The sequence below is a fragment of the Anopheles funestus genome, chromosome 2RL (assembly GCF_943734845.2).
Source record: "Anopheles funestus chromosome 2RL, idAnoFuneDA-416_04, whole genome shotgun sequence".
NCBI lineage: Eukaryota > Metazoa > Arthropoda > Insecta > Diptera > Culicidae > Anopheles > Anopheles funestus.
In genome coordinates, this window is record NC_064598.1 from 19,338,168 (window position 1) to 19,364,655 (window position 26,488).

Below are 26,488 nucleotides of genomic sequence, written 5' to 3' on the forward strand. Positions count from 1 at the left end.
TCTTCCGTAAGACAAATCACATCGGAAAAGGGACGCAAAAAAATTATTGTCCTTTTGCCGGGATACATGTACGACAGCCCACAAGAACCCTGCAGAATGCAAGCACTTCAATTTCCAATGTTGGCCATCGAGTGCAGCACGAAATGTTGTTTGATTTTCGCACACACACACACACACACATCGATCGTCCATCGGCATCGATTCGACAAAAACGGTTTAAAGTGGACAAGTCCTGTACTGGCGCGCGTCAAACCGCTTGTCATCGTCAGGCAGCGTGTTTTGCCTTGCCAAACCGAACCGTAAACCGATCCCTTCAGGACGTGCTTTTTGATTGTAGAAAACGAAATAAAATAATACACCACTTCACCACGTGCCTGGTTTGTAGCAAAAATGAAAAAAGGAGATAATATGAATGGTGGTTTCTAGTCCCAAAACCGACAAGGGCCATCCACGTCAGACTCATACGGGGGGAAAACAAAAATGCAGTGTTTGCGGTTTGTTGTTACAATATTTTCACCTTTTTCCCAAATTCCCACAACACGGTATCTGGGTAGTACTTCAGCAGCATCGCCGAACTGCTGTTTGTGATGTTTGTGTAAGGATTGGTGAGTTTGAAAGGAATTTTCTATTACGAAAGAAATTGATCATAAATTGTGTTCTATTACTGAACGGAAAATGTGAAAATCTCAATCACAAAAAAAAACACAAAACAAAAACAAATTGAACCTTCGGCCCATTTTGGTTCAATTGTGTTGTGAATCAGCATAGATCGTTGCAAGACTCGCAAGGACGAAACTAGGACGCAATGGAGACAAGTTTTCCATCATCGTCACCTTCAGCGCGTTCGCCACGGAAAAGGAGGTCGAGGTCAGACGAAAAGCCCAAGACCACTGGTAGCACTCTTCCATCAACATCATCATCAACCATCATCAACCATCATCATCGGCGAGACGCATTCGCCATAGATAAGATGGTTTATGGACATTTTTCATTCAAGCACTCTAAAGATGAGCAAATATTGGTGTTTGGCAAAGAACGACTGCACGCAGCCATTCGCGAACTATGTTTACGTGGCTATGGACGTATGTGTGTGTGTGTGTTTGTTTGTATGTATATGTTGTTGGATTTGAGAGGGAAAGTGAGTGCAGTGAAATGGATTGGATCGTGCAACGAACGGACGTCAGTGTGGAGTATTTTTTTCCTCTGCTCTGTTTTAGTCCATCTTAGCGGAAGGACCACTTTTTGGTGGAAATTCTTGTTTCGTTGTGTTTTTTTTATGGCTGTATTAGACTGCAATGGAGGTTTGTAAGAAATTGGGAGAAAAATTTGGAAATCGATTTCATTACCATGTTATTAGACATTAGACCACCGTCTAATTATACCCGTTCAAGATTAAGGATCACATAAGGCACCTGCTTTTATGGGTTTCTTTGCTAAAAATTGATTCAAAACACTAGAGGAACTGAACTTCTTCAAAGGATCAGTGCTGGATTTTCCATACACAGTTCTACCCAATACCCTGGGATATTCCAATATCTTTGTTTCCAATTAGATGACATCCCGGTGAACTGAAGTGTCTCACCATCTCAGGATGATCCGAACACTGGATTTTCCCGACTTTGGGGTGAAATTATACTGAACTTTTTCCTACTTTCAACAATGCCACAGATGTTGGAGTACCGCCAGACCCATCCCAGGCCGCGTCCCAGAAAATGTGTTCCCGGTGCAAATGAGAACTGTTGTTACTGCTAAATGCACAAACAACAATCATACCGAACCGGGTTGGTTTGGTGCGGTGCAGATAAGGTGCAAATCTTCCAAAAAGGGGGTGTTTTTGTCAGCGGTTCTCGCCATGTGGTTTTGCACTTGACTAAAACAATAATCTCTTACCATTTGCTTTTTTTTTGGTTGCGTTGGGTTTTGTTTTGTCGTCGAGTGCGGCAGAAACACGAAGGAAACTCCAGTAGGTAAAGGTCCGTTTTTGGGTTTTAGACATGCAATAAGGGTAAGTATATGTATGTGATGCTGGATGGTACATCTGTGGCATATTAGTCCTTGCCCTGGTGAAAGATGATGAAGCAAATATGTGCCCTTATCCACACAACATGATTCTTTTATTGGGAAAATAAATAAACATCTTTTTCATCTAGTAAGGTACATTCCGGGGGGCCCCCTAGCCGAAACTACTACTGCCTAGTCGTGACATCATGAAAAAAGCATTGGCTCACCAAAAGCCTGTCCCATACCGTCGGGAAGGGAAATGCGAGATATAAAGACTGTTTCCCTAATCTCGGGTTGTAGTAGTGGTTTTTTGGGACCATTTCCTTTGCCACACATTTTATTGCACTCCATAAGTGTCCCGGCATTTAGGCACGGGTGTTTAGGTTAAAACCTAAAGACTAGCAACCGGAACCAAACATGAAAATGAGTCATTATACTACGGCAAAGATGCACATAAACACATAACCACAAAACCGTACCCACTGTACACGTGTAAATAGACATAAAACGTGTGAACAGTTGAAAAGCACCTGCCTCATGTTTGTGTGCAATATATTTTATTCATTTAAATAAATAAGTCTTGGTGTGGTTTATGGTTCTTTCGGTTTTTGAAATTTTTATATCAAACTTTTTCGAGCAAAGTTAGATAAATAGAAGAATAAAAACTTTTTCCCTTTAATACCCGTAAGCTTTTCTAAGCATCCCGGCAAAACTTAGCTCCTGCCCGTGATAAGGTTAAAATATGGTATTCAAAGTTACCTAAAGGCGATGTTGTTTTTTTATACGCATTACTTTTTCTTTCTTCTACCCTAAATGCGCCAGCGGTGATGGTGGATGGCTGTAGGCCGGTTCGAGCGAAAGTAGTAGCATTATAATTTTAATTAACAAAGTTTTTCGGTTCCGTTCCCCCATGCCAAAAATGCTCGACTGTCTTTTAATAGAAAATATTTCCAGAACAAGCTTTCCGGATGGAAGCGAAACCGGGGTTGAAGGAAAGGTTTAGCAGAAAAGACCTGCCGATCGAGTGCGCTAAAAGAAGCACCCTACCCACCAGCAAACTCTATACCGGAGGCGTTCTATATCTGTGGCGTATTTTGCATCCTCTCTCGGCGAACACGGTCGGTCGGGGCTCGGTCAGTCGTGCGCGGATGATGCGGCAAGCGCACTTGGAAAGATTATTCTATTACATTAGTAGCTGCTCCGTTCCTGGGGCACACAGTAGGGTTAGCAAAAGTTTCACTACCGGACCGCGGGGAGGGGCCGAGGACCGTAAAAGCCATTTCGAGCCATTATGGCCGGTTTGGCTGGCAAGACTGTTTGGCGAGGGAAAAGTTTTTAACGGTAAAATCAGCAACGAGTGATATCGCTGCGAACGTTGAGATGATTTTTATTTGCCGGAAGCATTTTTAACCTGTGTTTGATTTGGTGCCAAGATGGTACTAGCCATAATAGTGTGAAATATAAGGAATTCAAATAATGTTTTAGGGTACAAAAATATAAATCATTTTTGAGAATTGTTGAAACTAGTTTTATCAAGGGGCGAAAGGGAAATTATTGATATTTTTACATTTCATAATTTCTGGAAAGCCTAGCCTTTCTGGAGTGCCTAGCATATTTGTGGAATGCCTAGCATACCGAAGGTGATAGGTTTGAATCTTCAGATTCAGATCCATTACAAGAATTAACCATTGATTGGGGCCTCCAAACTTTTTAGATTTCGGACCGCTTTGAGTGGAATAGCCACAACTGAGGGCCAATCTCGGGATGTCTCGGGAGGGCCTCGGGGGCCGCGGGCCGTAGTTTGGAGACCCCTGCTAAAGGGTATCCCAGTATGTCTAAGCAATTAAAAATAATAGTACAGGCTCAGGAGATCCACTTAATTGTAGACCAAGGAGCATACTTTTTTTATTTTTGATAAACTTTGTTCCAGTCTTTTTCGAAAGTTTCAATGAAATTCATTGTCTAGAAATGTTTTCGCATATACGTCTTTGTCAGGGCCCAAAATGTCTCAATATCTCTCCAGCCCCTGGGAACAACTTGAAGGATTCGCTGCAATCATTCCCGAAAAGCATTTTACACTCAAAAATTACTTGTCAAACTCTTTTTGTTTGACCTGGTTCTTCGGTAAAAATGGACTAAGTGGCATCTTCAATACTCCACGTGAGACTACTCACGATTCTTCGGAATCACATTACGAACTGGTCCGTAGCTTACACCTTCCATTTTTGCTTAGTGAATAATACTTTTGGAACATCATTTGTGCTTGAGTTCATGGTGCTTTTGCCCGTGAAAAGTTTATATACTTAACATTCACAGATTGATAGATAGTAATGTAAACCATAGTACATACCCATCATCAGCTGTTGACGCATCTGATCTGTTGGTAAAGATAGTAATATAAAAATAGTATTAGAAAATTTTGTGTCTTTCAGATATTTTTTAATGTAAAAAGAAACTTAAGTTAAAACAAAAAATCATGTTGTAGTTATACTTAAATCACACAATATCCGTAGAATTGCTAAAACGTTTACAAAAAAAGTGTACGACCTTTAAAGACATATTTCAAAAGATAAACAAACTTCCGCCAAAAAACCACTTTCATAAGTCACACGACCAATGGCACCATCGGCATTAGGCCTACTATTAGCAAGGATAACGCATACGTTCGTACCGTTGCAGTGGTGTACAATTTCGCCAAACAATGTTGCCTCCGGTTGGCAAAAGATCGTACACAAGAAAGGCACCCGGCAGCCGACCGACGCGAAATGACTTGACGCGCAAATGCATTCCCATGGCCATGCAGTTTCTAGCCGGCGGTCTGTGAAGCATCACCGGGCAACAGTATCAACAGTAAAGTCTGCCTTCGACTCGAGTCAACTGTCTCGTACGGACGTGTGTTTCTTTCTGCGGTCGCGTTTTCCGCAGGTCCGTTTGATAATCCGTGCGGCCACACTAGCAACAGTAGTAGCAGCATCAGCGCTTCGATGTCGACCTCCTGCATTGCACTGCAGCAAGGGAACACTGCGGCAAATGTAAGCAAAGAAAATGGAATGAAACTTTACACAAGCGCAAACACTCCGGACACACGTACTTCGTCTCGCGCGTTAAGGTTCGGTAAATATCCGGAACCTTCCCCACACACACATACGGAGTCCCCATCCCGGCCAAGGTTTGGGGTTGCATTTTTGGGGATGCGTCTCACGGGATTATCTCCTTCGCGTGGACGATGGTCGGGTTCACGCGGTTCCCCAGAGGTTCGGAACTGATGCTTGCCGTGAAGTCTTGGAACGGGGTACTTGAGCGTTGTGTCCGGTGTTTCTGGTCGTGGCAGTGTAATCACTGGAATGACTTTTTTGCCTCCTCTAGCGTCGTGTGTTTAGGTGCATCCATTGGTAGTGGTTCGTCCATTCCTGCCTCACGCGGCGCTTGCAAAAACCGTTTCGTCCATTAAAACAATTTCGGAAGGCATTTTCTGTGCGCTTTTCGCCCGAAAATTCGTCTTATCGTATCTGTGGACTCAGTGGATCCGGTCAGTAGCCCGGATTTGGAAGCACTGGAGGACATGGAAAGGGGGCGCGGAGAGTTTTAATGCGGATGTGTGCCAAGAGCAAACCAAGCACGTTTTCTGTGTCTACGGACCGCTGGCTTGATGGGCAAAAGGGATCTTACCGATGATGGTTGGCCGTGCATGTTCGCGACCACTCCACAAAAACCATACACTGCAACTTGCGGGCCGCGAATTGCAGTTTCACTTTTTGACTTATTTTTTTTATCTTCTCTTGGTAAATTTAGACGACTTTTGCATTTGTGCGCAGTGTTGTACCATTACCATTTGGAATGGTTGTGGTTTTTTGGACGCCTTTTGGTCAAAAGACAGTGTTGCAATGTGCTCAAGAAGAGGGTGCGCGATAAAAAAGCCCTCCCCCAGCGTGATTGTTTGCTGTAATTTAGGTAAACGCACAGCTTAGCTTACAGCAAATCGTTGACGACGTCGAGCAACTTCGTTGTTACAAAGCTGTCAGGTTGGTTAGAGTTTTTCTTTCACGGCTTTCCGGTTCCGGCACCAGCTAGCATTGCGGCGAAAACTATCCTCCCCCCAACCGAAACGCTGTTGCGCCGCAATGTTTGTGCAGCATTTACGCCGGAATTGCACGTCTCTTTGTGGCGTGCGTGCGTGGTTTTAGCGGAATGAGTTTCCAAACTCAGCACACTCAGCTCATTTTGCATCACGAAAGTGCAGTGTAAACAGATATTACTTGTGATTGCGAGCGGGATGTAGACGGATGGGGTTGTTTAGAAGATCGCTAGCAAAGTTTGCGATGGTAGAAGGAATGGTTCTCGAGATGAATGTTATTCTATTTTTGTAAGACTTGTAAGCAATTAAATTAAAAGTATATGATGGGTTTTTTTAACATCGAACTCACTCGCAAACAAACCAAATTCTAAGTGTTGCTTCTAGAAATGATTTCAAAGATATGGTCTAGAATTTATAGATTAAGTTAGAGACTTCAAACAAATCAGATTTAACATTAGTTTTTTAAAAGTTTTGTTTAAGAAGGATGATAAAAAATATCACAAAGAAATGAAAAATTTTCCAACCATACATGAGGTGATGTACGTGATAGCCAAGTGAACTTGTAGTCACATAAGAAAAAGGAGAAAAATGTCCTTCAGTTCCCCTAGTCGAGATCAAATCATCTGTCGTTTCGATCACAATATTATTTGAACATATTCTCCTCTATAAACTCTCTTAAAATCCTACACAACTCCGGGGAATCGGTAGGAACTGGAATAATTTGGTAGGGAAATCATGTTTCATGGAAATCATGCATCTTCAACAGCTCTGGATTGACGCTTCCGCATAAGGATATTCATTTTGGAGTTAAATTTCTTGACGGTTTGACCGGTTAGACCAATCTTCATCTTCGGTTTGAATTTTTGTATATTTCTCGAACGCTTAAACGCCCGAAAGTCGAAACCAGGCTTCCAAATGATAGATTCTCCATTCTCCAGAAGTGTCAAAATCTTGTTGATGTTTCCGCGATCGTATCCGGCAGACAGAAAGTGAAGTACGATGGAGTAGGCTATTTGGATAAACTATAGATCAAAGTTCTTTCACTATTCTGGCTATAGTGATTGTTTGTCACCAAAAAATAATATTATTGGATGAAGCCGGAACAGTCAAACCTATGTACAAGGCCGTTAGCCCTAGATTTAAGTCAAAGCAAAAAAAATCTTCTTAAAAATATTTCTAACTGATTGATTAACTTTTTCAGTTTTACATATTGTGTTTCCAATTAGTAAAATTTAAATAACAATAATTGATATAAAACCTCGTGTACCAACGTCTACACTTCTAGGCAATGGATAGTAAAAGTCCTGAAGAGTATAAACCGGGTTTTATTTGAAAATCCGTTGGATACTTTTTTTCTCATCATCCAAATTCGTACGCAGGCGTGTTAGTGTGTATAGGCAACCAAGTAAAGCATCATCTCCCTCATCATCATCATCATCGTCATGAAACCTGTCGAGCTGCTCCATCGTTATCAGTATCATAATTTTTTTCTATCATTTTCTCCATCCTGTCAAACCGTATGATCCATCGGATGAAGAATCCTGGTAAGGGTTATTCGTTGCCGCTAACCGGTACTGACTTCCATCTTACTGAGATGACTCCATCTCCACGACACGACGCCAGACACATCGGTCCGGTTCCATTTTGTTACAACCCAACAACATGGCAAGTGATCGACTAGTTGCAAGCCGTCTCGTTTTTGGTTGGCGGGACAGTTTGTAAACATGTTTCATAAATTATGAATTCAGATAGTTTCCCCAACCGGGATGAGTGATGTGTCTAGGATGGTAATGGGAAAAAGGATTAGACAAGTTTCGATTAACTGCCGTCGTATGTGTACACGCTAGTGGTACGTTTGGGAAGCGATAGAAAGTTATCTTTGGTAGATAATGCTTTCTAGAAAAGCGTTCGTTTTGAAACCAACAGAAACAATTATTTTCGGCATTTTTGTATTGCTTTAGAACAATTTCTAGTTTTTTTTAAAATCTGTCTACATATAGAACAAGTATATTAGAAGAGAATATTTTGAACAAAAAAAAATATTATTAATAATTCAAAAATCGAAACCGGCGTTCCAAGAAACTCATTACTTTATTTTTCACCCTCGCAGCCTTTGAAATGCCTTGAACAAACTGTCGCTCACTCCTTATTCTTCGCCTAACCCCTTATTCTTTTGATGTGCTTCATTATTAATTCATTACACGTTAATTTGTTTAAATTTTCTTCCTGTCTTCCTGTCTTGTTCCCTTTGATGATGGGAAACGGCAGTACATCATGTATGCATCACCGATGGTAGCAATGAAAACCCGCCAATACCGATCGATCAATCGGGAAATGGGGTAACCCCGCGAAATGGAGTTACTAATAATGCTACAAGTATTCGCTAAATGGCAAATCGACAAGTGTGCTACGAACGATCAAAGCGCACCAGTTCTTCACCATCATAAGCCTTCTCGCGAAGCATTATCCGACCCATCCGCACGGAACATTTTCACTACACTGAACAACACAAAAGGCGGGAGGACCCGCCATTGTTGGGAAATTGTAAGGCCTCCCCATTATAAGGCCTATCCGCCATGGTATGGGCAAGCATATATGTGTGCCCGTCAACCCGGAGAGACATTACGGATGGTGGACGTTGAGTGCTATCATCATCACTCAAAACTTATTAAAATTATGGCCATCGTTTGAAGCTCGTGCTTTTTAAGTGAACCGTACGCGAAATGGCGGCCGGCACACCAAAACAACAAAGGGCACCTTTGCGCACGGTGCGCCAGGTGAAATATTGATGAAAGATGTGCCTCGATTTCGGGGGGAAAACAGGGAGAGGCGGAGGGTAGGAGATGCTGAAGGACCTCTGGAAGGTGCGATGGCGGTGGGCTTTGATCTTTGCCGTCGTCGCCATCAATTGACCGCGCGAACCGGTGACTTCGTTTCGCGGTACCGGTTCGTTTTGTTTGCCAAAGGTGAAGTGGACTTAAGTGAAAATGCATTTTTCTTTACTTTACAGCCCCATCGAAGGCTTCCCGCTTTTGAGTACCGGCAATGATGATAAACTGCATCACCGGGATGAAGTGCTTCATCGGCATCAATCGCATGGTGTTTCGTGGTTGACGCTCCGTTCTTTGCAGTGAAGAATGCTGATGAAGAAGTGGCTGATGGGACGTGGAACAATTATTTGCTTTTCTTAATAAAATTTAGCTCAATAAGGAAGAACGCAAGCATTGTTAATAATCGAAATAAACGAATTAAAATAAAATTTAATTTACCAAAAAATTCCTTGCGTACTAACGGTAAAAAACCGAGATCATGTACAAGTGATTTTACTTTAAACAAACTCCTAAAAAGCAACACATAAAATCAACATATAAAACTTGTTCGAACAAACATCAGCGCGAATATTGTGCTCGGTGTCGCATGGTTCTTAAACGAAGCCCACGAAAAATCCATTCCACGGGCGCTGTGACGTAATAAAAGTAAAACTTCAGCCCACTCGTCCAGAATGGCAAGCAATTCCAAATTAAAAGTCGCGTATTTTGCTTTTCCCAGCCCTCCACCCCCCTCCTTTCCACTGTTTCAGGTTGTTAGAATCGAGGGTTTTCACACTCACTTTCCAACCCTGGCCAAAAACCTGGCCCGCCTGCGAAACCGTAGCATGGTGACAATTTTGTACTTTCCAGTGGGTTGCTTTTTTTTTTGGTTCTTCCTGCTGTTGCTTTTTTGCACCCTGTGCAGACCACTGTGCAGACATCACCTTGTCCCTGCATATCAAATGAGCCGAAGCCGAACGAGTTGAAGCGAAGTAGCGCGCTTGCTTACTAAAAAAAAAATAAAACGGGTTGTGAAGAAAGGATAAATTTTTAATTGAATTCGTGACTTGGTCTAGAAATGCGAAATGGTTCGCTTCCAAAGCATAAAACTTAATTACTTACAATGCTGTTGTTTTTATTTCATTAAAAGAAGATTTTGAGCTATAGATTTCTGGGCTGATTTGCAAGACGGCCCATATACAGTGTGGTCGGGATCGTATAAAAACACGCGCCACTACAGTGCCGCAGCTTCCCCGTGGAAGGGTTTTTTCGTGGCGGAAGAGCCCGAGCGGGGGGAGGGGAGCTGTGGATCGAAATTTAATTAGAACGCTTAACCCACACCGTCGGCGTGCCATTATCGTACCGGTCGCCATTTAACGCCGGGTGTTTGTCGAGCAACAAGAACGTCAAACATGTGTATCAATTTTTTAGCCCGATCGAATCGGTTTTTCTCGGGGATTGTCGAATGTTTGTGGTGGGTGAAATTGTGGTAAACATGGCTGTATATTGGAAGATTATATGGATGTGTGTAAAGGTTTTGTAATAAAAATATTAATTTTACTTCTGGTTGTGCGTAGATTTTGACATGAACAGGAAGGTAGACATAATATTTTCGATACGAGTTTAATTATTGATGGTTTTCCTCTACAAAACATTATTCTTCACAAAAATATTATTCTTAACTTTATTCCACGGTGTCCGCGTAGTCGACCAAGACTAGACTACGTGCAGTAGATCGTTCGGTGTCCTTCTCATGACATGAATAGCCCTCCGAATCTTGTGAACATAATTTTTTTGGTTCATTCTCACATTCTCACTGCTCAAACATACGATATTCACAATCCTTGCGGATCCTCAAGAATCAAGGTTTTCATCAGTTACCTTAAACTGAGTTCGTTTCTCAGAAATATTTTTGGAACCTGTGACTCGTCTTGCTAATCTGGAAAAAACATGTTTTGCAATTCATTCCAAACGAAATGCAAACCAAGATATTCTCGACAGCATCACGACCAAAATTCAAGGAAACTAAGAGAGTATTCTGTCAGAACCACAGAGTTGTTGATTGTTTATTTGCGAATTGAGTTCTCAAACGGTTTTGAAGAAGTTTGAAGACATTTTAGAAGAACAAGATATGGGTACCGGATGGCGATTCAATTGCCCGTAAGGTATCTACTTGTAATTTTCACGATTTTTGAGGATGTAGTTTTAAAGTATTCGGATATCTTAACTATATAGTTTAGCTCTCTTGCACAGAACACTTTTGAGCTTCACATCTAGCAATGTTTGACAAAGATTCAATGAGTTTTCAAAATGTTCAATTTCCAACTATCTTCTACCGTATCCTAGTATGACCATCATTCCCAGTGATGCAAAAGATATTGCTGATATCGATCCTTTAAAAAAATGTATGGCAATAAAATTCAAAAAATGGTAATTTGCTCTTATTTGCTATTATAAAACAATCTTCTACCAAATAACAATACACGTGAAAAGCGCACTATGCAAATGATTACTGGGTAAACTTTGAGGAGGGAATAGCAACAAAAAAAACTACAAGTACTTTTATGTCCTAAATTATAATCTCTCCACCCTGGTCCTCTCCCTTTGCATCGGTTACGGTGGTGGATAAAGGCTACCATATCGTATTGTTAGTACATGGTGTTTACCCCGAAAACGAAACTAGAAAACATTTCCTGTGCGCAATGCAAACCCCTGGGCTCGTTTGGTGGAATCCCGGTACTATGTAAACACACCCGGCTCTCATATGAGCGTTTGTCAAATAAACACAGAAAAGATAGAATAATAACATTATTATCATACTTTGCTCTATTCTAAAAGCAAAATAAAAAAAACACAACAACCCGGATACCCTTGTTTGATGAAGGCTAGCTCGAATGGCTCGGTGATGAGTTGTATTGTTTCTGTTGGAAATACTTTTATTATACAATAACCGTATGATAAACATAACGTTGCTTAGAATATGCATCTATTTAACTTCACTGGAGCACACATTCCATGCTGGATATGGTTGACAAATAATTTCTCTCGCGTAGTACTCCTCGCATCGCAAGTACCAGCGGCGCACACCCATTTGCATAGTATAAAATGGACAAACAATCGCGATCGCGAATTTTCCGACCGATTGCATACACATGTACGGCAATATTTCACGAGAAGCCAATTAACAAGCCATCGCGACACAACAGCACCAGGGCAGTAGCACCCAGCACCAATGGCAATCCCACCGTAACGTGGGCAGAAAACAGTGTTTCCTGAGGAACAGGAAAACAGGAGCAAAGGAAGGAGAAAAAAGAAATTGCACAGCAAAAACCTCACACCTCACACATATACGCGCGTCCGATCGCGTGAAAATGCTCCGTCAATATTCCCCCCCGGTGTTCGGTGGCAAAAATGTGGCCCGAAACGCGAATGGCGGAAACTTATTTGCCGAAAGATAATAATGTTGAGTATTTGGGAAAATATTGATTTAGATTTTCGGGATTTGCAAACCAATTAGGTAATTCAGGCGTGAGCAAGAGAGAGAGAGCGAGAGAGTGGGCCGGATGGTCGGGAAGGTGGCCGGGAAGGCACCATAAAATGTGCGTCCGATCGTGAAAAAGCCCGGGCGCGGTGGAAAATTGCTAATAAAGAAGCCGAATTTTTGGGGGTCCGTGTTTATCGTGCGCTTTGGTCATCAAACAAAACGATGTTTGCTGTTCCGCTGCGATGGTGCTTGAGAACGTTGGCGGGAAAATTCGGTCGGTTGGGTTGGAAAAATTACGCGGAAAAGCGAAGGAACGATGGGAGAGGGAAGGAAGGTACAGGTTCCGCAATTCCTTCTATCGTTGCGGGTAATTTGTCTGGGTGCGTGGGTACGATAAGTGGACGAGTGGCATTTGCGAATGCTGACTGTATGGTTTATTATCTTTCTGTGTGCTCTGCATAATGGTTGCATAAAGCTGTCGATTGCTGTGGTGAATTTTAATCGTTCTGCTAACCAACTGAAGGTAAGAAAGTGTGCGAATATTTTTAAGGTAGATTTATACATCGTGGACACGTGTAATGAAAGCAACAGTAACATATTGCATATAATGCTGGTTACATCCCGGGACTGGAACAGATTTTTGCCGCAAGCAATTCGAACAAAACTTCATCTGCGCTTGCTTTCCCCCGTTCTTGAAGGTATCTCTCCAGGGGCGAAGATTAATCCGCAAACCAATTGCACCACCGATTCATATGAACCACCGCAAATGGGATATATTTGCTCTTATTCTTTGACGGTATAAAGTTCATGCAAGGTACCAAGGTTTGCCTTGATTTACAAGCGTTCCGATGTGTTGGTTTTTTTTCTTCTCTGTCTCTTCCTTTTTGTCTGTCTGGTCGAGTTCATTTCCGCTTACCATTCGGTACCCTGTTTTGTGAGCACCCGGTACAGAAGGTACTTAAGGGGCTTTAATCCATTCATGTGATTTCTAGCGCCCTGAAGGCACATTGGAACATAATGGTTACGGAGTACATATATCTCACCGGAGCTAAATCATGCGAACAGTGGACCATGTTGATGAAACTATCGCATATGGTTTTATCTTAGTGTAGAATTCAATATTGGACAATATTTCTGACAAAAGAAGAGTTGGATTTTCCCAAAATGGATGAACTCTGGGAAGTACAAGTTCACAAGAAATTTATTAGAACTATATTGTTTGTTTTCTGCTCGTTATGCGTTACTCTAATACACGCACAATTTCATGGAAAATATCTTGCAAACCTCCATCGGATAATATTCCACGAAAACCATGTTCCAGGAAACCTGGAACACCTTTTGCTTCACCTTTTGCAACAGACCGAGTCACGAACAACAATTGTTTGACAAATACCTGTCACATTCGTGGCTCATCCAATCTCGCCAACTCTCCCGCCTTGCGTACCGTCGGCTGTTTGTGTGGTTGGTTGATGCCCAGCCCAAGTAATTCCTTGGCCGTAGTACATTACAAAGTACGGTGCAGCATCACGATCATCCTCAGCGAGGGAGAGATGTGGATGGGAACAGTGGAGGACCTTCAACGAAGCGAAACCTTCACCAAAGGAGGACGCTGATGACGACAGAACGTATGTGTGTTGTGTAATTTGTTTGTCCAATCGGTTTACATCCCGTCGCTAGATTTAGCTAGGTCTCTGGCTCTTTCCAGCTAGAGCTCGTTCCGTTTTCGCGATTAGGTGCGGTGATCGTAAAAATAGCCATCCTAACTAAGCTCGAAACGTCAATGGCGATCGTTTGGAGGTGAGGTTCTTAATTTCTTGTCCACGCTACTTTGTATCAGCTTTTTTGTTCACACAAACAATTTCCAATAGTAAAATTAATATCCAACACGATATGTGCACGATCAGAACGTTCAGAGTGAAAGCTATCAACAGTGAATAAGTGCAAATAGTCCAAAAATCGAACCAAACGAATCTCCAATAAAATCGATTTGTTCTCCCATCCATCGCGCAATTCTCATTGCCAAAAAAAGAAAGAAAAACAAAAGCGCTATTATCATCATCAGGGAACGATGTCGTTTGTGAGCTAAATTGGCCAAAGTTAAAACAGAGAAGAGAGGAGGAAAAAAAATCCCACCAACTCACCCAAAACTTTGATCCGAAATGGTGACCGCCATTATAATTGTGAAGCACATCAACTTTTCTCACTGCATAAAGAAGTAGTGGAGGTCTGGGAAGGCAGGTTACACGGGTGGGTACGGAGTGATCGGATGCGCGTTAAAAGCACAACGAAGCATTTTTTTTTGCTGGCTTCGAAGGGGAGAGGATGGTTGAACTTCTTAAAATAAAATTTTCGTTCACAAATATTTGACGGGAACAAATGAAATAAAATATTGAAATATGATACGATATTCTCGCCCCGGAACTCGAATTTCGAATGGTAGCGGCGGCGGCGGTAAAATGGCGGTGCATTGTCTTTTTTTATTTCTTCCACTCAGCTTTTGCTAACTTGTATGTGTGTGTGTGTGCGCTCGTTTTTTTATTGTTCGTAGTGTCCCCGGATTCCGATTTCCCATCCCGAAAAAAGCCATCAGTGTTTTTTTTGTGTGTTGTGTTTTTCAGATGAGTTAAAGTGGACGGCGGAACGGTTTTTGTGATCTTTCACTCGACATTATCGGTTTGCTGGGTGCAAGAACGGATGGGGTCCTCGGTGGTGCTGATCATTGCTTTGGATGCTGATGCCGATGCGGGGACGTATGGAGTTTGAAATATTTGGACATTTCAGGATGAGCTGAAATTGAAAACATCATCACCCAATGGATGCGCGCGTGCAATGGTAGTTGGGAAAACCGTCGCCATCATTCCTCCCGCACCCCCTTGATCTGGGTCCCGGCAAAGTCAATAGCTCGAAATCGATGAGAGAAACGTTTTAAAATAATGGACTCGCCGACGAGATGTTTGTGAAACGGTTGCCATTTTGGATGTCGTTTGTTTGGAATGATTTTCTTTTTGTCTTTATTTGTTTTTTTCTTCCATTTTTTTTGTAATTTTTCGGTACGTTTATGATGGTCGCGAAGCATGCTTCAAAGTTGGGATGGTTTTGAAGGGCAAAAGAACTGTGGCACGGTTTGTTCACGAGAATTAAAAGTCTTGCTCCCGAAGCCAAAACTTAAATGTCAATGAACTGTTCATTTTATTGTAACTAAAAGGCTTAATACTTAACACACAAAAAAACCCCATCATTGTGACTTAACAGGAAACATCACAATAAACATATAAAAATGGAAAATTTCCGCCACCAGCAAAACCCAGCTAGCCAGCACAATAAAATCCCTTCATTAATATGCCACCTCTCCCCCTGTGGTTTTGCTTACGACGATTAACCAAATCGGCGTATTTGAACTAAGATAAGCGAAGCACGATGATGCACGGTGTACACCTAAGCTCCGTCTGCTGCTGGATGTGCATGTTCCGAATATTTACCCTTCCATTTTGAAGCACAGAAACGACACCGGTTTTTTAACCGATTTTATTTCATCCTTGGCAATCGCACTGCAAAATGGTCGTAAAGAAAATGTGCAGAAACTGTTGCCATTAAATGCTTGCAAGCAAGCTTACCGTACACTTTCCTTCTTTTTTTATCTCTCGTCCTATGTCGCGATGTTATTCTATTTTTAATTTCAAAACGTTATTTGCACACCGTAGCGCTTCCACCGTGCGTAGACCGTGCTTGGTCTGAGTTCGTGCTGATAACAGATCGTCTTACGAGGGAAAGATACGAGATCCCCGGAGGCAGGCTATATTATACTTGCCAAGGATAGTACGGGCAGATTTCTTATGGAGGTTGGGGAGTGGATTTGAACCTGCGGCTGGTGCATTGTAGCGTCGGTGACGTGTGCAGACCGGTGGCCTCGGAATGCACTTCTACAAACAACGGAGCGTCATCATCCCAGTGTCGAGCGTCTAGGTAAATACTTTCAAATAAAATAATTAATTAGATATAAAAGCTGTTAAACAGCAGTGTTTGGCCTTTGTTCGGCTGGTACCACCACCACCGATTCGGTTACCCCCCCACCCTCTACCCTTTTGTGGTCTATGTTTGCTCAAGCTCAATACACGGCTCATCTCGGGGCCGTGCGAATGTACGGATGCTGCCTGAATGCCGGCCGAGCACTGGTATCACAATTGTACCGGAGCAAATGTTATCCACCACCACCAGGAACCCCGGTTCGTTCACGCAAGTGCATGGTGCAATGAGCTACCAACACTGTGCGCACCATCGCTACAGAATGGCCGACGGGTGGTAGCTGTCTGGCCGTTTTATTGGTTTCTGGTTGCAAATAAAATAATTTGTTTATTAATTAGAACCTGCCGTGAGCACCAGTGCAAATAGGCAGTCAGCAGTACCACCTGTGTGTGTGTGTGTGCGTGTGTGGTTGGTGCATTTTGGGGGGATTTTTTTGAACAATTTGCATACATTTTTGGATAGTTAGATTAGATGTCACCATGCAACAAAGGGCTTAAATCGTTGGAAATTAATTTCATCCGAATGTGGCTTTATTGATAAAGGAAAAGAAATTACGTACATTGCATTAATCGATACGAAAAATAATTTTTTTTTTTTATTCATAAAGAACGGCCTGGCCGTATTGCTATGAAAAATAATTTAAATGTATTGAGACTTACGCCTACTTAAGCTTTATATTATTATCGACAGTAAACTAATAAACAAGTAAACTAATATTTCAAGAACAGCCATTGGAATCATGGTTCGAGTCTCAAAGGATTCATTAATCTTGAAAGGTTGAAGATTCATGAATCTTGTTAAGGTGAGTCTTTACCTATTTATTATCCGTCAAATTTGTTCATCTGTGACTGTTATTTCGAACCAATATTAATTTTGATAATTTAGAAATTTATTTATTTATTATTAGAATTTGTTTTAAAGTTATAAATTACATTGATAGTGGTTTTTGAATGCCTAAACCTTAAGACAATTATAATTAACTTAGATATTTAAGGACATCTTAGTTTTTTTTCTACAACAAATTTATGAAATTTACAGTAAGAAAAAAAAATGACAGAAAAACCCTGAAACTACTTATCATTATACAGATTATTTATTTTTATTTATTAATATTAAATGATTACGGCATTTACCGTTTTTGTTAGTCTCAAAAGGCTGAGGTGTACAATTTTTACAAGGCATTTCCTCCTTGTATTTTGCCTTATCCCGGGCATATTCGGTATCATAAACAGATTCGTTGAATTAATTGAAGTTAAATGAAGTCAATTTTTAGAGACTTTTATCTAAAACTAAACTTCAATTAAATTGTTGTGTAGAATGTAAGAATTTATGGCAATAATTTTGAATAGAATCAACATTGTGCGATGGAAATTGATCAGCTGGAGCGCATCAATTTGGAATAAACCCACACCAATGACAGTGAATTGAAGCTTTTAGGTAGTTCCAACGTCATAACGAATAACTTTCACTTAATATTTGCAAAATCCTCAAAATGATCACGGCGATAATCAATCTCTTATCATATCTCACGCAACATGTAAAGATGCATGAATTTACCTTGGCCGCTATGTTCAGACACTTGCCAAAAAAAAGGTGGGTGGACAAATCATCGTATCACTTACATACAGGTTGAAGATTTCCAACCCCCAAAAGCCGCTAATTGGATAAACCAGCACGTCCAATATTGACCGACTACCAATTGACTGTAAGGCTGTGGTTTCCCAGATGTCATCAGTTGTGTGGATTTTGTCCCATCCGGGTACTGGCCGGATCTTGTTCTGCAGGTGTCCGATCCACACCGTGAACTAGCTATCTGACGCGTTCGCATCTGATAAACAGTATCTCTTCCAATGGACAGAATCCACACAAGAGCTCGTGTACAGGATGAGAACTCATACACATCTAATGGATTGTTGGTTGAACGAGGTGACTCAACGTGGAGTTGATATCGTCTCAGCAAGCAAAATAAAAAAAATCGTCTCCCCACCCCTTCAAGAACTAGTTCGCTGGTTAAATAGTTAGTTCTGCGCCATTGTACCGATATCAGCCGGTACGACCACAGATCATACAGTGCCAAGTTTACCGCGGAAAAATATTTTCCTACTCACCGATGTAGTATGTACACGGCGTGTTGGCTTTTTTGTATGTACAAGCGCTGCAAGACGCCCCTCATACGCGTGTCAAGCTTCAGTACGGTGCGTGTGTGTGCGAGCGTATCGTTTAAATATGATTAAAATGTTATTATAATGCGAGTGGAATGTTGTCCAATCACAAATATTTATAGAAACATAGAGCTGTTGATGGGGTGATGATGGCGGTGACAAAAAGTAGGCATGGAATGGACAGAAGAGAGGAAAAAAAAGTAACAAAAATGGAACAAAATGCAACCCCGAACGTGCCACTTTGGTCATGGTACATATCGGGCGATATGCTTTTGTACTGATTTTGCTAGTTCTTTTTTGATTTTTTTTTTGTTTAACATTCTATTTTATGTTGTTTGACCTTACTGTGCTGTGAATTATTTCCGAAACCAACAATTACTGCAAAGCAAAAAAAACCAACATGCACAAGGATTTACTGTGCGTGTGTGTGTGTCTATGTGGCATTTTTTTCGCTTTTTTTGAGTTGCTTGTTCAGTTGCATTGGTTATTTTTAATGTCAATTTAACCACGGTTAGCTTGTCATGCAACCGATAAAATAAACTTTCCTAATGGTCGCGAAGTTAAACAAATGTTTGTAGTGTTAAACCAAACGGCGGAATAACGGCATTTGCCGTTGCTAATAATAATTGTAAACATATGCATTGAAATGAAGTTTGCATCACGTAATAGATATGTTTAGTGGGATTAAATAATTTTATGAACATATTTAAAAAAGGTTAAATTTATTTCATCCTAAAATACATTGCAAAAAAAATTAAATTTTATGTAATAATGAGATATTTATTTTTGTTATTCTATTTGCATTAAATTATTCACGACAAAAAATTTAGTGTAAGGGTAAAAAATCCTCTTTGCACACCACATAAATGTTTCCTGCGGTTGATTTGTTATGACAGCAAACAAAGCAATATTGTTTTTCTGGTTTTTTGTGTTATACCAGTTTCCGTGTTTGCTATCATGCTTCAAATTCATGAAGAACCGTACGTAATGGATATTTTTATTGTTGAAACAAAAACCCCTAAAACAACGGGCAAAATGTCGTTTCACGCATTCAACCTAACCATAAAACATTCAACCAATAAACACCTCCACAAGGTGCAGGGGACCATTTACGCATGGCTCTAATAGGATCGGTTTTCCTCCATCTTCCAACTCCAACAGAGCTGGGCAATTGTTTTCCCTCAGTGGGGGCATAAAGTCGTCCAATAATTGTTGTCATTAATAATTTAACCACAGCCTCCGTAACGCGGGTATGTGTTTTTGTATGCTGCACAGGTTGCCAATTTTTAATGCAACGCTGGATGCATTTTTCAGATGTAGTTTTTCCCCCACCGATCAAGCGCGATTGGGAGCGTTTTTTGGGAAGTGTTTTCCAATTTTACTGAGCCAGCCAGGGCTTTATAACGCGTCTGGAAATGTTTTGTAAAATGTGTAACAATATGCTCATAAAATGTGTATGAGCTTTTTTCCATTATTGGGTGGCGTGTGGCTAACAGGATAAATGGATCGATTATGGGAACTCCTTTCGGTAGGAAATTGGCCGGTACAAACACAACGTTAATGGAGCGTATTTTGTTGAATGCTGTACCAAAAAAAGGGGGATATTGTTTGTTTTTGGTCGAGGTCTGAACGTACGAGCGTAATCCTTTTGTGTTGTTGTTAATATGTTGCACTAAGGGGAATATTGAATGCATTTAAATGCATTTTACCAGCAATATTTATGAGTTTTGTTGTGCATATTTAATTAGATACTAACCGTGGTATGGTTAAGCATTGAATTTAAATTCAGAATAAAAACTTGACGTGGAAGAAAATCAATCAAAAAATATTTCTTATTGAAACCATTTAAAACTATTACAAAATATAAAAAAAGTATCCTTCTGTATGATATTTATCATTAACAACTGCGCACTAATAAAACATAAACAAAATGTCTGATACCAATACACACACACACCAGCAATGTGTATCCGTTTCATTGACAGCAGGAAAAATGTTTCTCACCACGATCATTAAAAAAGGATATTTCACCACCGCCGCACTTTTTACCCACACGGACCCATAATTTATCTTCACCGGCTTAGCAGTTAACCGGAGCAATTGCAATCCAGAAATCACACCCCCCTTACTCTCCCTTCCTTCCATCCCTCTCTTCGTCCCAACCCGATATGAAGGCAGCTGAGTTGTTTGAGGATAAATATCATTAATCGGATCATTGACGGTCGTCCACCGGGCGTCCCCATCGTGTGGACCCACAAGCATCTTGGGTCGAAACCGTCGACAAACGGGCAGTAAACATTGGTAGCATTATTTTTTGATTCGACAACAAATACGTGCCATACGATGGTGGTGAGGTCGATCGATTTTTCGGGGCACCTCAACGGGGCCCGGGAAAATCCGTCCGCATTGTGGACGGGAAAAATATTTGCCTACGAATTAGCCGGACCGGCAGTCCCGATTTCTCGATTTGTCGATTGTTTTATTTGATATTTTGGCTACGGCAAAATGGTTTATGTTTGTTCGATCCGGGGGACCGAAAGTAGAGGATGTGTGTGACTAAGGTGATCCGTAGCTTTATAGAATACCGTGAGGTTTTGATTGTCTAAATAGCGGTACGCAATAGTTTAAGGGGTTTTTAAGGGTTTTTTGGAAGCAAGAAATATTTTTTTTAACACAACTGAAGCTTTAACGTAAGGGAATTATTTTCTACAAACTTCTACACTCACTAACAATTTTCTTTTTAACCGATCACTAAAAGTGAAAGCATTCGCTTCACAACAATTCATTTCAAATCTTAAGCGCTTATTCGCAATCCCTACAAGTCCCTAAAGCACATAATAAAAGACAAATTGAAGCGAATACAAAAGGAAAAGTCGTAGAAGCACGACCACACAGCAGCACAGCGGAGAAAACAGACAAACGGGCCAACAAACTGTACTCAATTTCTTCGATCTCTGCTCAGCCCACGGTTTTTTTTTTGGGGGGTACTTCGCTCCATCGTGCCATCCGTGCCAACGGTACTGCACTGCCGGAAGCCACCCGCCTTATATCTGTTTATCTTCCTCGGTTCCGTTTCGTTCCTGTCGTTATCAAAATCACTCATCAAATATTTGACGATGACTCTATATATTATTAAGTTGTGTAATAAGACGAGTGTTTAGATTTCGATTTTTTTTTCATTCATACCCAAGCATCCACGGCAGACGCTTCCGCTCTCGACGAATTCGGGGAGAAGCTTTTTTTTCACTATTTTTTGTTCGTTCGCTGGTGGGATTGCTTTTTCTCTTTCGCAAGGACTTTCGTTCCAGGCAAAACCCGTGGTTCTCCGCTTCGTGAAGATGGCGGCAGTTTTGCTGTCGATTCGTGCATTACCGGCCTGCGCACAGCGACTTTCGGTTCCGCTTTTTTCCGACCGTTGGCTCTGGGTTGGTAGGTTTGCCTCATTGATGGGTATGAGAATTGTACAGGAAGCATCTTATCTAGCTCGGGAGAAGCTAGAAACCCGATGAGAGCAGCAAAGTCATTCTCAAAATCGTTAACTTAAACAGCTCGCCAACGCACTCGGTACCCCGGGCAGTAAGTCTGGAAACTGATGCTATATTTAATCTCGGTAAAGAGGAAAGCGTAACTTTCATTGCATGAAAATGGGAAAGTTATATGTACCTTGGTGGTGCTGGTACGGTAATAAAGTTTGTATGATTTATTAAGTGTCTTACGGCTATAAAATTAATATTAATTTAGCAATATTTTTATAGCCAACATATATAGCACTATTTGAATATTAGAATGCATTGTATAAAGAAAAATGACAAAATTTTGCATTAAAATACTAAACTCACCCATAAATGCTCAACGCGCATTGGTGATGCAACTGTGGCACAGACCGACCGTCACATCGTGAGAACGGCTTTCGGAGAGTGATAATGTTTGCTTGAGAAAATATTTGCCAGAAAATGGTATGTCTATAGGATGACGGTAAATAATTTGCCATTCGCGGAAACGATGATGCGCCGGCTCCGTACTAATCTCTCAAGAGATTTGATTCTCCATTTTTTTCCATTTTGTTTTTGCAACTCATACCGAAAGCTGCACGATTGTATGGGAAACATCGTTTTGCAAACATTTTTATGTACCTGCTACTTATAGCTTTTTTCTACGTAATAGGATAATATATTTATAGATTTATAGATTATGTGACATGTGGAAATAATTGGATGACTATTAATGGTCTAACCCCCCGAATAATGCATAATTGTAACAATAGTGACGAGGTGTTAATAATAAACAATTTTCAACTTGCTATGGCTAAAACGAACAGGTGCGATACAGAAATACACTTGTTGTAATGGTTAACCTGTTCTCACTGTTCTTTAAAACAGCCGCTTATTAAAAAGGGCTCGAAATTCATCTTTCCTTTTTGCGGCATATGTTCATACAACCGAAGGACCCTGCCCATTCGCTTAAACGCAACGATTTAAATTCATTGGCCCAATCTAATCAACAAATCATCAGATTATAAATCACCGTTAAATGTGGGCATGTGGGCTATACTCTACGTGCCGGAAGAAAAGACAGACAGTCAGCCAACGCTTGTATTGCATCAAGGACGTTGACGCATATTTAGACGGGATCGTGGACAAGATGGAAAGCCGTCACAATTTCATCGCATTTTATTTATTTTCTTCACTGACAAAAGCATTGCAGCGCGTTCGTACTTCACCCTGCCTCAAATAGAGCGGGTGTTTCACCCCTAAAATTCATGTCCAGGGGGAAAAAAGGAAAACAACATGCCCAACACAACAAACTCACGTTCCGCGAGGGTGTGTGTGTGTGTGTGTTGTATGGGAAAATGGTTACATTTTCCCTTTTTCACTTGGCTCGGGTTGACAGTTATCGGAGTGCTTATCCAAAGGGAAAACCTTTACCGAATTCGTTCCCCCTCAGTAATAAGGGAGTTGGTTGGTTTGTAGATCCAGCACCAAATGGCAGGACGGTATTCGGTTGTGTTGCTTGTAATCGCGACAAATCCTTCGCCAAGAACTTGAAAATAACGAGCAACAACATCGATTTTGTTTAGCCGAATAAGACTGGCACGAAGGTTGGGTGTTTTCCCGATGCGAGTGGGTCGAAAAAGAAGGACGGCTTACGGAGGGAACGATCGTGACGTGAGACGTGAGATGCGGCTGCTAAAAGAGGGGAAAGATGCCAAGAATGTAGCATAAACAAACAAATGCCACAACAACAATTACACTCATTGTATTCTATTTAAATTAATCCACCCTCTCCCACCATGGCGAGGAAGCGTTTGGCATTTTCATGTTTGTCCCGCTTAGCATTTGATCAGCTTTCGGTGCACGGGATTATGTACTGTCCTGGCGAACAATTGTGTACTTGGTTGCTTGCAATTATCAAGCAAAACAGATGCAGATGGTTCGTGTTTTAATGTATGGAAAACAGCACTTCTTTGCTGAGTTTATAGTTAAAATTTAATTGCTTTAGTTTTACGATTTTAGTTACACTTAAGACGCAAACGCTTTTTAGCGTATTATTTTCAGTTCTTTTAAATCAAATAATCATATTTTCAAAAATAAAAACATCTATAAACAACGTTTTGTAAATTAGTATTCATTTGCAAAGTATCTGAAAGGCTGTCAACCGATTTACTTGATATTTTCATCAAATACTCTTTACGAAGTTAATTTATAAAGATAGAAAAACGAAGAAGAAAATCTTTTATTTACCTATCTATTAAATTTAATGAATGAGCAAAAATAAATTACAGACAGGGAAAATTACAATGCAGTGGAACGCCGATTATCCGTGCTCATCGGGACTCAGCCATTGCCGGATAAGCGAATATCACGGTTAATAGGCACAACTCTTTTTGTTGGTAAATATTAGTTATTTAGGTTGTAATGGTTGGACTTTTTTTCTAAAGCTAGCTAGAGTAAATTTTCTTAGGTGCACTTTGCAAAATAAATCTGTTCTATTTGGTCGAACTTGAACAAATTGAATCATTCCCCATTGAGGCTTTTATTTCTTGTCACCACCGGTTTGCAGTTAATATGTCAATTCGCTTTTGGAACTGTCATTTACGAGTAGCACGGATAATGGGACAGTCGGATAAAAGATACTCGCTCCATTGTACTATGAACACTATTCACTAAAAATAACCACCTTCGGCATCGACCACAGCTTCAATCATGCTTTGGAACCTGATGCTACCAGGGATACTGATTCCCAGGGATGCTGATTCCCAGGGATCCCTGGAAAGGGCCTCAAAACTTTTTTTTATTAACATTAACTGGGCTTTTGTATAACTGGAAGTGCGATCGCAGTACCTCTTTCAACTGCGCGGCATAAAAATAATCCATGGGGTTAAGGTCTGGGGAGTTAGGACCCCAAACATTTTGGACTGATGAGACTGATGATTTTGGAGAAAAACTTTTTAAATTTTTCCCAGATATTTGGCAAGTGGTCCGTGTGGCAAGTAACCATGGCAATTCTCTAGTGCATGACAGATTGTTATTACTCTTAGGAGCATTGGACTTTATTTTGATGGCCCATCCTTTCTGACATCTTGTACATGAATAAGTAAGCGATCAAACTTTTAATTGCGTAGTAATGCATTAATGTATTAATGGTTAATATGGTTAGTAATGTACCTAAGGAAATAGCTAAGATAAGAACCTCTTACCTAAGGAAAAATATTAAATAAATCATTGTTTGATTTATTCATAATGTAGTCTACCGGTAGTCTACGGTAATAATCCCTGAAAATATTTAACTTATTTTATATTTGGATAGTTTCAACATCGTCAGAAATTATTTCTCATGTAATTAAATGAGGATACTTCAGTTGAAGATAATCTACATTAATTTTATCACGATAACAGAAAGAAAGCTATAAACCCCGTTTCATAAATCATTACTTATGTTATGGTTTAAATTGATTGTATTATCAAATCGTCCCATTCTTATGACACCCCAAAAACCAGAAACGTATGCTTCACACTTATCTTGCATTTGCCCAAAATGGTCCCCAAACCCAAGCCCAAACCGGTCGCACACCAGCCGAAAATATCAATTTGTCTTCATTCGTACGATCAGTCCAGCTTAACGCCATGCCACCGATATGGCGGTCACGGAATCCTCATCTCATGGCAGTTTCCCGTTTTTTTCCGAGCTAGGGAAAAGCGGTCGAGAAAAAGCTCTTCAAAACGAGATAAAGGATGTTGCAGTCGTGTCATGTTTTTCGTGCCTCGGTCTCGTTTTGTCGGTGTCGTGCGCAATCTGTGTTCGACCGTGTGTCCGCGTGGCACAACAACTGCAGCAGCAATAAAATAATAATGACAGTTATCCAGCTTTAGCGCTTCGGTAAGGGGGTTTTTCCCTGCCGAGATTTTCCAGAATCCCTTCCCGACGTGAGTCTGGTGGCGGGGCGCATGTTCGCGCCCTTAACCCACGGCACAACACGGTCGTGAAACCCAAGTGGAAGGATTTGATTGTTGCATGAATTATTTTGTGCAATATATCCCCGACCGATATGGTGAACACACACACCCGCAGGGAGAGATTGTTTTAAACTCACGCATTTAAGCCTCCGTTAGCCTCGGGGGCGAAGTTTGGTTATGATTTTTTTTTTTGCTGCTGTTTTTTACTTGCTTATTGTTCTGCTTGTTCATTCGATTGTTTTACTTGGCAATAGAAGACATCATCAGGCTGGTGTGTGCCTTTTTCCTATTCCACTGCAACAACATGCCTTTCCAATGCGAACGGAACAAGTGTACACGTTCGCTGCCGTCAATTCGAACGGAATTGCGGAACGGTTCATAAACGGATGGACTTTTGCCTTCGGTTGTAGTGGCTGTCGTACAGGCCAAAGGAACGACTCCATGGCGTTGCGTTTGTATTGCGTTTGTGTGAGGAAATC

At 40.9% G+C, this 26,488-nt stretch overlaps 1 protein-coding gene and 2 long non-coding RNA genes across 3 annotated transcripts in view; 1 reads left to right on the forward strand and 2 right to left on the reverse strand.

Annotated features, from left to right (window-relative positions):
- LOC125763028 (papilin) overlaps positions 1-4,366 on the reverse strand; it is a 95,654-nt gene extending 91,288 nt beyond the window's left edge. The window contains exon 1 of the mRNA XM_049425740.1: positions 4,352-4,366. The gene's annotated coding sequence lies outside the window, so the exon portion shown is untranslated. The remainder of the gene's footprint in view (positions 1-4,351) is intronic.
- Positions 4,367-8,660: 4,294 nt separating this feature from the next.
- On the forward strand, positions 8,661-10,446 carry LOC125763155 (uncharacterized). The gene is made up of 2 exons (XR_007418309.1): positions 8,661-9,022; positions 9,087-10,446. It is a non-coding gene; the product is annotated as an uncharacterized LOC125763155 (long non-coding RNA).
- Positions 10,447-15,539: 5,093 nt separating this feature from the next.
- On the reverse strand, positions 15,540-16,662 carry LOC125763152 (uncharacterized). The gene is made up of 2 exons (XR_007418307.1): positions 15,985-16,662; positions 15,540-15,918 (listed from the first exon to the last, which is right to left on the reverse strand). It is a non-coding gene; the product is annotated as an uncharacterized LOC125763152 (long non-coding RNA).
- Positions 16,663-26,488: the final 9,826 nt, after the last annotated feature.